This window comes from Mauremys mutica, chromosome 2, assembly GCF_020497125.1.
Source record: "Mauremys mutica isolate MM-2020 ecotype Southern chromosome 2, ASM2049712v1, whole genome shotgun sequence".
NCBI lineage: Eukaryota > Metazoa > Chordata > Testudines > Geoemydidae > Mauremys > Mauremys mutica.
In genome coordinates, this window is record NC_059073.1 from 76,676,491 (window position 1) to 76,686,972 (window position 10,482).

The 10,482-nt window shown below is 42.2% G+C and overlaps 1 protein-coding gene across 1 annotated transcript in view; it reads right to left on the reverse strand.

Annotated features, from left to right (window-relative positions):
* MAPRE2 (microtubule associated protein RP/EB family member 2) overlaps window positions 1-8,190 on the reverse strand; it is a 142,589-nt gene extending 134,399 nt beyond the window's left edge. Inside the window, exon 1 of the mRNA XM_045005974.1 lies at window positions 8,172-8,190. The gene's annotated coding sequence lies outside the window, so the exon portion shown is untranslated. The remainder of the gene's footprint in view (window positions 1-8,171) is intronic.
* Window positions 8,191-10,482: the final 2,292 nt, after the last annotated feature.

The following is a 10,482-nucleotide window of genomic DNA, read 5'->3' on the forward strand; positions in this document are numbered from 1 at the left end:
GGGGGGATGGGTCAGGGGTCTCGGAGTGTGTGTGTTAAGGAACATGAGGGGTTGGATGGGGCACGACCCCCCCCCCACGGAGGGGGGGGAAGGAGGGAACCCGTTGTTAAAATTTTGGAGGGAGGAGGGAACCCGTTGTTAAAAATTTGGCAACTCATCACTGGATAGGACCCTTATATGCTTCAAACATAGCAGGTTTGAAGCACATGGAGAAAGCTATTATTTTAGGAGAGTTCAGTGATATGAAGTAAGCTTTGCTCAAGCTTGAATCCAGAGCTGGCATTAGGATCTGTGAAGTTTCCCTGATTTCAGGACCTAGAAATTTGAAGGACCTTAGATTTCATTAAAAAGGAGAATCAGTATTTTTCAGCTTGGGTGCCTACATTTAAGCATGCAACTAAGCAGCCAAGTTTTCAGAGGTGCTGCATACTTGCAGTTCCCATTGAAGTCAGCTCAGCACTTCTGAATATGAGGCTACTATATTTAGGTGTGGAAATGTGGATTTAGATTGTGCTCTCATTGGAAAATATTGAGCTAAATTTTTAGTCCTCTTCCTGAGGAAAACAGGATTGAAAATATAAAAACAAATGTAAAACATTCACAAGGGTCAGAATTTCACCTCTACTTTCCCCCCTAGAAGATCACAGCATATGAAGAGTCCCTTGTGCAGATGTCAACACGTCTCTTGATTGCTTTGAGGAATGCAGATCAGCTCAGTCAATGAGAGAGATGGAAAAACCACCCAGGTTTCCACCAAAGGCACTAGGGTGATGCAAGCTCTTCCCACCCTCCCCCGAAGCTTCATGCAGCTGAGCCACCTTCTACACTACATATTAATGTTAGTGACTTTGTCCACAAGGAGAGGCTCCTAAATAGCATGCAAGGCAGTGTGATCTAGTGGACTAAATACAGAAATGAGAGCATGCTACTCCTGTGTTCTAATCTCATTTCTAACACTGGCTTCCACTGTGAGCTTAGTCAAATCATTTAATGAGTGTCTCCATTTCCTTAATTCAAAAAATGGGGATAATATCTACCTCTGGGGTGGTTGTGACAATGTGAGACACTTTAGAGATGAAGTTCATCAGAATGCACACAAAGCCCTCCTGTGCTAAGGACCTGGTGTACTCCAGACCTCCAGTTTATTTGGGCAACTGTCCCTCAGAATTGTTTTAACCATTGTCAACCATGCATCAACTCCAGCAAAAGCAGCTGGGCTCCACTTCTGCAGCTGGGGGCTTTGGTAGGAGGAGTATTAACACACACTTCATAAACATGAATCAAACAAATTTGGGGTCCAGCGCCAGAAATTTTCAATAACCTTTTCTAAAATCTACAGATTGGCCCTGAACACATCAGTGTGATCATGCTGGACAGAAGTCTCCTTCAATGAAATGGGGTGGAGGGAGGGGAGAAAGAAAAATTGACTTGAGGGTCCATCCAAAAACACTAAAGCCAACTCTCTTTGCTTGGATCTTCTGATAATATATATTAATAATAATAATAGCTATTATGAAAACATTATTTTAATGTGAAGAGGAGGGTAAATATTAGTATGCAATGTGATTTATTGGGGATAGTCCAGATTGCAAGGTCATTCTTTCAAATTTAATTGTTGTCCTTTGATAGTGCACATGCAATAAGTTACTGTAATCTAAGTTGTCCTGGCTCTTTTTTTCCACATTTATTACTTAAACCAACAGAACAGTTCTCTTGGGCTTTCCTATAATTACCTTGGAGGCTTTTTAGCATCCTGCATGAGAACGAATCATTCAAACATTAAAGTTGTGTACATATTATATAAATATATTTTCAAAAAAATATATAGCGAAAATTTTTATTTATATATATATATATATATATATATATATATATATATATATATATATATATATATATATATAATTTCACAAAACATGCGCCCTAAAAGCGCCAACAAGGCATTCAAGGTTTTGAAAAAGATAGACAAGCTTTTATAGTTAGACCTCTTGGGAAACCCCCTTCAGCTCACTGAAGGCTGCTATCAAATCCCTCCTCACTCTTCTCTTCTGCAGACAACATAACCCCATTTCCCTCAGCCTCTCCTCGTAAGTCATGTGCCCCAGCCCCCTAATAATTTTTGTTGCCCTCCACTGGACTCTCTCCAATTTGTCCACATCCTTTCTGTAGTGGGGAACCCAAAACTGGATGCAATACTACAGATGTGGCCTCACTGGTGCCAAATAGAGGGGAATACTCACTTCCCTCGATCTGCTGGCAATGCTCCTACTAATACAGCCCAAAATGCCGTTAGCCTTCTTGGCAACAAGGGCACAGTGTTGACTCATATCCAGCTTCTCGTCCACTGTAATCCCCAGGTCCTTTTCTTCAGAATTGCCACTTAGCCAGTCGGTCCCCAGCCTGTAGCAGTGCATGGGATTCTTCCGTCCTAAGTGCAGAACTCTGCACTTGTCCTTGTTGAACCTCATCAGATATATTTTGGCCCAATCCTCAAATTTGTCTAGGTCACTCTGGACCCTATCCCTACCCTTCAGTATATGTACCTCTCCGCCAGCTTAATGTCATCTGTGAACATACTGAGGGTGCAATCCATCCCATCATCCAGATCATTAATTAAGATGTTGAACAAAACCAGCCCTGCGACTGACCCCTGGGGCACTCCGCTTGAAGATCAAGCTGAGCATCCAAAAACAGAGGCACCCCAAATTAACTTGTCACTGTTGAAAATTTAGTCCTATATCAATTTACAGAGCATGTATTGGAAGGCATCTAAGCACTGACTAAAATCAAATACCATGCAATTAAAAATGCCCACAAACAACCTAATTGCATTGCCCAAGAGTATCAAGACAGCTGGTATAAGAACAAGCCAACAGAGCTCATCTGCATGGGATTGTTATGCTATTAGACTGATACTCTACCTTCTCAGCTATTGACATTTTATTACTACAACATTGTGCATCAGCCTCAGAATAAATCACCTATATTAATATTGATGGTAGGGGACAATACTGGCCACATAATTGAAGATAAACACACTAAAAGTTTAATGACGGCATAGTTGGGGAAAAAAATGCAGCACCAGTAAGGTGGATAATGACCTCACTGCAAGGTGAGAGCTGTTGTCTGGCTTGTTGGAAAAGGTGTGTTCCCCTTTAGGGCTAGAGAGCCAGAGAGTGACATGCTGCAGCAGCTTCACACCCCTCAGCATGGGGATGCTGACCCATCCCCCCCAGGGGTGACCAGAAAACAGGGGAGACTATTTAGGTCCATGCTGGTGTAAGAAAAGCCCTTTTACCTGGCCCATGCAGAGCAGCACCCTCCCTCCCAGGTTTGTCATGCTCTGCTGAAGGCATTACAATAGTCACTCCTTTAAGGGGGAGGGGGGAGCTAGGAAGGAAATTCCCCCTCACTGACAGATTGGCCAAGGCGAGGTGAGGTTTTTTCCCTGCCTTCTCCACAGAAAGTTGGGGGCTTAGTGGGGGCAGACATGAAGTGGGGGTAGGCTATGATGTTGCCACTCATTACGTAAGCACGGGGTGGCTGTCCAGGGCATGTGCTCCATAGGAAAGGGACAGGGTGATCAGATAAAATGGATTGGTAGAGGATTTAAAGGAGGTATTTTTTAAAGGCATGGACGGAAACGGGGGAGTCAGGGCTCCTATGACTGCTATAACAGGGAGTCAACATCCTGCTCCTTTATAGCTCCCCCTTAACCCTCATTAGGGGGGAGGGGTGGGAAGGTCCCAACAGCAGGACTAGGATGGGTAAAGAGGGAGGGCTGACACCAGGCCCCCCCCACTGCCAGGGTATATGTAAATGATTATGAAATTATCTTCACTGTACAATTCTATCCATCAGGTACTCCCAGGCGTTTAGGAATAAAGTTGTGGCCTAATCAAACCACACCCAGTGTCTCCTGTCCTTCCAGCATAGCCAGACAAATGTGTTAGTTCAATTATTGCAGTAAAGAAATGTGCTTGTTTTCTCAAATCCACACCAGCTAAAAACCTGTCAGTCAATGCCACCAAACCACAGCATCTGAGTTTGTAAAGAGGACTTATGACCTTTAGAACTAACTACACCAATTCACAGGTCTATCTACACTTTGAAAATGGCTATTCTATTTTCATGGATAACCACCAACCATTTAAAAAAAACCCTTCTGTTTATTTTTCTAATGCCCAATAATATACTAGGAACATACAAAACAAGAAAAAGACAGTTCTATTTGCTAAAATGCTTACAATATAGATTTCAGAATTATACAAACCAGGGTAATGACTGACAAAGAAATACAAAAACTACTTCTACTTCTTCCAAAGTGGCAACTAACAAATGGAAAAAAATATATAATAATTTATTAGTCTCAGAGCCTGTCACCTATTTAAAAAAGAGCACATTACAAGCAAACCCACTGCAAATGTTAGTGAGGCAAATGTTCAGATATGCTTGTTAACTTTTCCTCCAAAAGTATCTGTGGTATAAATATTCTATGTAATGATGGGCAATGGAATACCAGTGGGGTGACCAAACTTTCCTAGAAAAAGCCAAGACATTTCTAAATATTCATAGATTCACACTTCGGGCTGGGGCACATAATTCCCATCTTGAAGAGACATACCCATTCTAGTTTGCTAAAAACAAGAGTGTAGTTACAGCAATGGGAGTAGTGGGAGGGGTTAGCTGTCCCAAGCGTGTGTCTGAGACTCAAGGTACATTCTCAGGCAGCCCCCTCCCACTGCTGGTGCCACCACAGCTACTCTCTGTTTTTAGCACACTAGCTTGATGAATGCGGGTATGTCTCCCTTGAGCTGGGAATTATAGCCCCAGCCTGAAGAGTAGAGATACCCCTAGATTATAAAGCCAGAAGGGACCAATGTGATCATCTATTCTGACCTTCTGTAAAGCACAGGACTTCTCCAAAATAATTCCTGTTTGAATTAGAACATATATTTTGGAAAAGCAACCAGTCTTGATTTAAAAATTACCAGTAATAAAGAAACCACCACTGTAGGAGCAGGATTTTATAATTGTACTATGAGAATTAACGTACTATTTGATTTCATCCTGACAGCCACCCTTTTTGAATAGGGGAAAGGAATGACAGACCAGAACAATCCTTATGACTGATTATGGTCACCCTTTTGTTTTAGGATAAGTTTCCTACATGTATTACAAATTAGGCACTCTAGTTAAATATACATTTCTTTGTTTTAAGGTTTAGAAAGTAAAAGACAGGATCTTGTATTGTGTCTATGTTAAGGAGATCAGAGGAACGTTGAGGGCCTGAAGCCCCCATGTGAATTGTTTTAGTTACAAGATTTAGCAAGGCTTGATTTACAGTGTATTCTGCTGAATATAAAATACTGCTGTCTGTGTACCTTTGAAGGTTTCTGTAAGAGATTGTTTGTGTGAATGAGGAATGCATGCATCAGGAAAAGATAAGGTGTGAAAGCCATCACAAATGTCCAGATGGTCAAGAAAAAGAGAGAGACTTGGAAAAATCAGGAGACAATCAGAAAACATCCATTGTATCCGATGCTAAACATGTTAGCAGCATTGACGACCTCAGAGGTGAGGCAGGCACCCCCGAAGGCAAGACAACAAATAGAAGATAACGATGGGAAGCCCGACAATAACCATCAAATGATAAATGGTGTTAATCTTGGGGTTTTCTGCTGTTAAGGACTAATGATTATAGGATGACATTGCAAAATGCATGGACTCAAATGGAAATTTACAACTATAAAGCGGGGGTGTTTTGCCATGGAACTCTGGGTTCAGTCCTGCAAAGCCTCAGAGCATTGGATTGCGACCGACAGCCCAGCTCCACGCTCGTGCTCAATCTAACTGGCCATTAGATTGACTCAAGCTACAACAGACTGGTAACTATAAACATCAACTGGCAGGACTCAGGCTGTGGCTACACTTAGCACTTCAAAGCGCTGCCGCGGTAGCGCTGCCGCAGCAGCGCTTTGAAGCACTAAGTGTAGTCTCCCAGCGCTGTCCGTACTCCACCTCCCTGTGGGGAATAACGGACAGCGCTGGGGCTTTGACCACACTGGCGCTTTGCAGCGCCGCAATTTGCAGCGCTGGACAGGGTGTGTTTTCACACCCTGCTGCAGCGCTGCAAATTTGTAAGTGTAGCCAAGCCCTCAGTGTGTGTGTGACTGAAAAGCATATGCTAACTGCTGTATTTTCAATAAATGCGGCGTATTTGCCTTTTTCCCCTGAAAAGATTCCGTGTGCTTTGTATAGCATAACACCACAACCCTTGGTAAATTATACTCATCGTTAAAAAGTTGCATCTTACTTCCAGCCTGAATTTGGTTCGCTTCAGCTTTCAGCCACTGGCTCATTAGACCTTCATCTGCTAGACTGAATAGCCTGTTATCATACTGCTACTTATAGACTAATCAAGTCACCCCTTCCCTTTTGTCATGGTGCACAGCAGAAGGCTTTGACATCTATGAGAGGGTTGTTTCTGGTAGCTGAGCAGCATAAGGGGTTCTGCAACTGAAGCCCAGAGACTTGTTCTGGGAGCAGGTGAAAATGTTTTCTAGCTAGAATGAGGAAAGATGCTTTTTGGCCAGGTTCTGTCATCTTAAGAGGAAACGTTGCTTGTCACTGGAAGTTGCAGGAAGGTTTGGAAGCTGGGGCAATGGTTGGGGTACTAGTCAGTGGGGTGTCTGGGAAATGTCTAGTAGTGCTTGTCACTGATGGGTGGATATAGAAGGCTTTATCAGCTACAGGAGGTCAAGTTGAGGGTATTTATGTGGAGATTGCAGGAAGGTTTTGCAGTTCAGGACAGGGTAGGAGCAGATACAGATACAGATACAGGTGAAGTCAGGACTGGGAGAAGGACAGGAGCAGACCGCATAACTCTTGCAATGTGTGGAAAGTTTTAGCAGCTGCAAGAAGCTGAAGTAAAGGTTGTTTGCCAAGATCTGTGTGTAGGAATTAGTGGTGTAAGCATAACAGTTACATGGGATGCCCTGACAACTAAGTGTATAACTGGGAAACAGTGGTCACAGGGGGGTTCCTGTCCATTCATCCTACCCTCGCAAGCAACCGCTGGCATTTTACCCTATGCCAGGAGCAGTGGAAGCCTCCTAAAAGTGGGGTCCACAGGTGCCTAAACTGTGGCCCTGCCCTTTCTCCCCCAAGACCACCCCCCTGCTCACTCCTCTCCACCCCAACCCCCATTTCTCACCCTTGCAGACAGTAAAAAGTGGGGGAACCATGGTCCCCAGGCCCCCGCTGTTCCAGCACCCCTGCCTGATACAATATTTAGATGGCTCGGCTACTCACTAACTACCATGTAACATCCTAGTCAAGTTTTATATACAGCAAAAATGGTACTTTGTATTATGGGACACTCTAAACAAGGCAAAAAGACCATTCCATGATATACAGGAATAGTTTTGTTTTACAGGTGGCTGTATCAGGAGAGGGTAGAATAGTACCACAGCTCAATTCAGAAGCAGCTGAGTCACCAAATTACTGTAAGATAGGTAGAGCAAAGTACCAAAGACCTCACAAGCACCCCCTTTTCCACCCACAGAGACTCCCATTTCCATTAGCAGCCCCTTACAGCACTTGATCTCTGATAAACAATTTATTTCTTTGACTAAGGGGCCAAGTCACAAGCTATTGTACGTAGAAGTACACAAAAATACCATGGTGCACTCCAGGCCAAAAGTTATCAGACAGCTCCAGGGAAGGATTAAAGAGCACTAAGCTACAATTATGTAATTAAACACAAGACACATGGAGAAATTATGATTGGTGTATCTTAAGTGTAACAGTCATCAAAGCCACATTAATCTATCTTGATCACATGGGGAGGGTGTTGTGAATTAGCCTTCATTCATCCCAGATATTCACGCAGGGCTTGTGGAAAGTAGAACCCACTTGCAAGTTTATTATGTTAAGGGTTTGGGTTTTTTTTTTAAAAAGAAAGCTTAAATTTTGCCCTGAGTTAGCTTTATAGAGAGCAAGGGCTATGGAGAACAAAACTCAAATTCAGGTGGCAGAGAAAATAGAGAGCCTTTAATATACTGTAGAAGGAAAGCCAAGTTGTATTTACTTTTAAAAGACCTAAGGGCGGGGCAGTTATTTTATATAAAAAGGGAACGACAAGCAGTAAAGCAAGCTCCATGACTTACCTTGCATTGCTGACTGTAAGATGTATTTAGAGAGCTATTTAAAGAATCATCCGCACTGGAGGATGATTTACAGTGTTTTGGCATGAGAGCAGCGGTGAGGCAGTAGGCAAAGAAAACCTCAGTACCACACACTCAAGTTACTATTTATTGGCAGATTTGCCCCAGCCAAGCACACCCTTTTATGAGACTGGCTATGGGGCAGAGTTAAAGGGCTAGCTCCACCCCCGAATCCCACCCAGAATTTGGGAGCAGCTATAAAAAGATTTTTAAGGACCCACTTAGAATTCTATGAGCTTATGAGGTACAGTATTTGAGTTACCTGGGGTGGGGTGAATGAATGTATAGTTTACAGTTACTTGTACTATGTGTGCTCATGGGGGCAATTTGGAAAGTAATACTAGTTTTGAGGATTGACTATTTTGCAAAAATCAAGAAGTTTAGGGCTAAACTGTGGTTGTGGCTATGGCTATCTCTAGCAGGTTTTATTGTCTAACTTTTTATGCGCTTTTAAAGAAGCACACTACACGGATCACTTAATGCATCTGTTTGCTTTGTGGTGCTCCATGGTCAACCTCAGCACAGTGTGAAAAAGATCCTCATCAATAAGCTTTTATCTCTATAGCCTATGATATAAGCAAAATCACTGATATATGCTACTGAATCATTGCACTGAGCTACTTTGGGAGAAACTTCACCAGGATGGCTATTTTCAGTGGCTTTCTAGTCTAGTGTAACCATATTTCATCAACAATAGTATCGTCTGTCTTTTCAGGACATCTAGTCACCACCACTGTTGTCTTAAATTATCTTCTGTATTCATAGCCCTTTATTTTGACTATTAGTTTATGCTTCTATTAAATAAGTGAGGTCATCCTGATACTTCTGCAGGAGATCTGGTGTGAAATCTGAGTCCTTGAGCCACCTGGCAGGATTCCAGCCATGCTTCCAGTGTTTCTGACTATCATCTGGTATGCTTTCAAGGGAGCGATTAGGTGATTATGCACTTGTTAACAGGATCTGAACAAGTAATGGCTGTTACAACAGTCAACATTTCTGATCTTTCCTTCTTTGTGTGAAGAAATTAGTTTTGTTTCTGAATTAGTAACTCAGTCAGCTCTCTCTCTCTCCAAATTCTTTAGAATTTTTTTTTAAATAAAGCTAGGCATTGAAAGAAAAATATATAGCCTCTCTCAGCAAAAGGACACTGATCATTTCTCTGTAAATATTAAATTGGCCTATACAAGTTAATGAAAATTCCAATATGCATTTTTAGGATCAGAGCACTCAACTTAGTGCCCTGCCCTCCCTCCCCCTGAAAGAACTCTGACTTGAAATGTCAGTTGAAAAAAGAAGAAATCTTCATGACAGCAGGAAGCTCTGCTATGGTACTAACTTTCACTATCTCTACTGCAGGGTTTCTACAGCAATGAAAAAGTGATGTCAAATACTTTTTTGAATTTAAACCTAATTTCTTATAACACATTCAGCATAGATGACCCACATCTCTCTTTGTGACTGAACGCTCATAATTTGGCCTTCTTTGGTGTCTGAATTATTAAATTCAGCAGAGTTTAACTGCGCTATAAAAGCAGTACACTTTGTTTAGAGATTGCTTGTTGCTGAATGCTAATTTGGGGGAGGAGACCACATTCTATTGCGCTGTCCCCTGCCAGAAACCGAGCACAGTGTAAGGAGGAAGAAAATGAGTATATAAATTCAAAGCAGCTTCCCAGATTGCTCTGCAGAGCTATGTACGCTGCCAATTATGAAACCTTGTTTCAGTAATTTCTTCTAATTTAGTGCTAATATTTTGAGTTAAATTTTATAAAAGGAAGGCTGATCTAGTGGTTAGGACACTAGCCTAGCATTTGAGACTCTGGCTTGATTCCCTGCTCCACCACATATTTTCTGTGTGATCTTGGCCAGGTCACTTAAACCCAAATCCTCACAAGCATTTAGGCACCTAACTCCCACTGAAGTCAATAAAAACTACATGGCGAAATACATTTTAACTAGGTGGGCTCTACCCTCTCTGTGGGTTAGTTTCCAGTCTGTATCATCATGGGGATGATAGTATTTCCTTACCTCACAGGGGTGTTGTGAAGATAAATATATTAAAATATTGAAGCAAAGGTAGATAAATACTTTACATACACGTCTGAGTACTGGTGCATTGTGAGAAATATACAAATTCTTTTCTTTGCCATGGTTTTAAGGTTTTCTGACAGTGGAGGTGTAGTCCTGGGGCAAGCTTCTTCCCTAGATTTCTCTTTGGAGAAGAGACAGGTTTTTTCTTCTGTGTTAGCGCAGG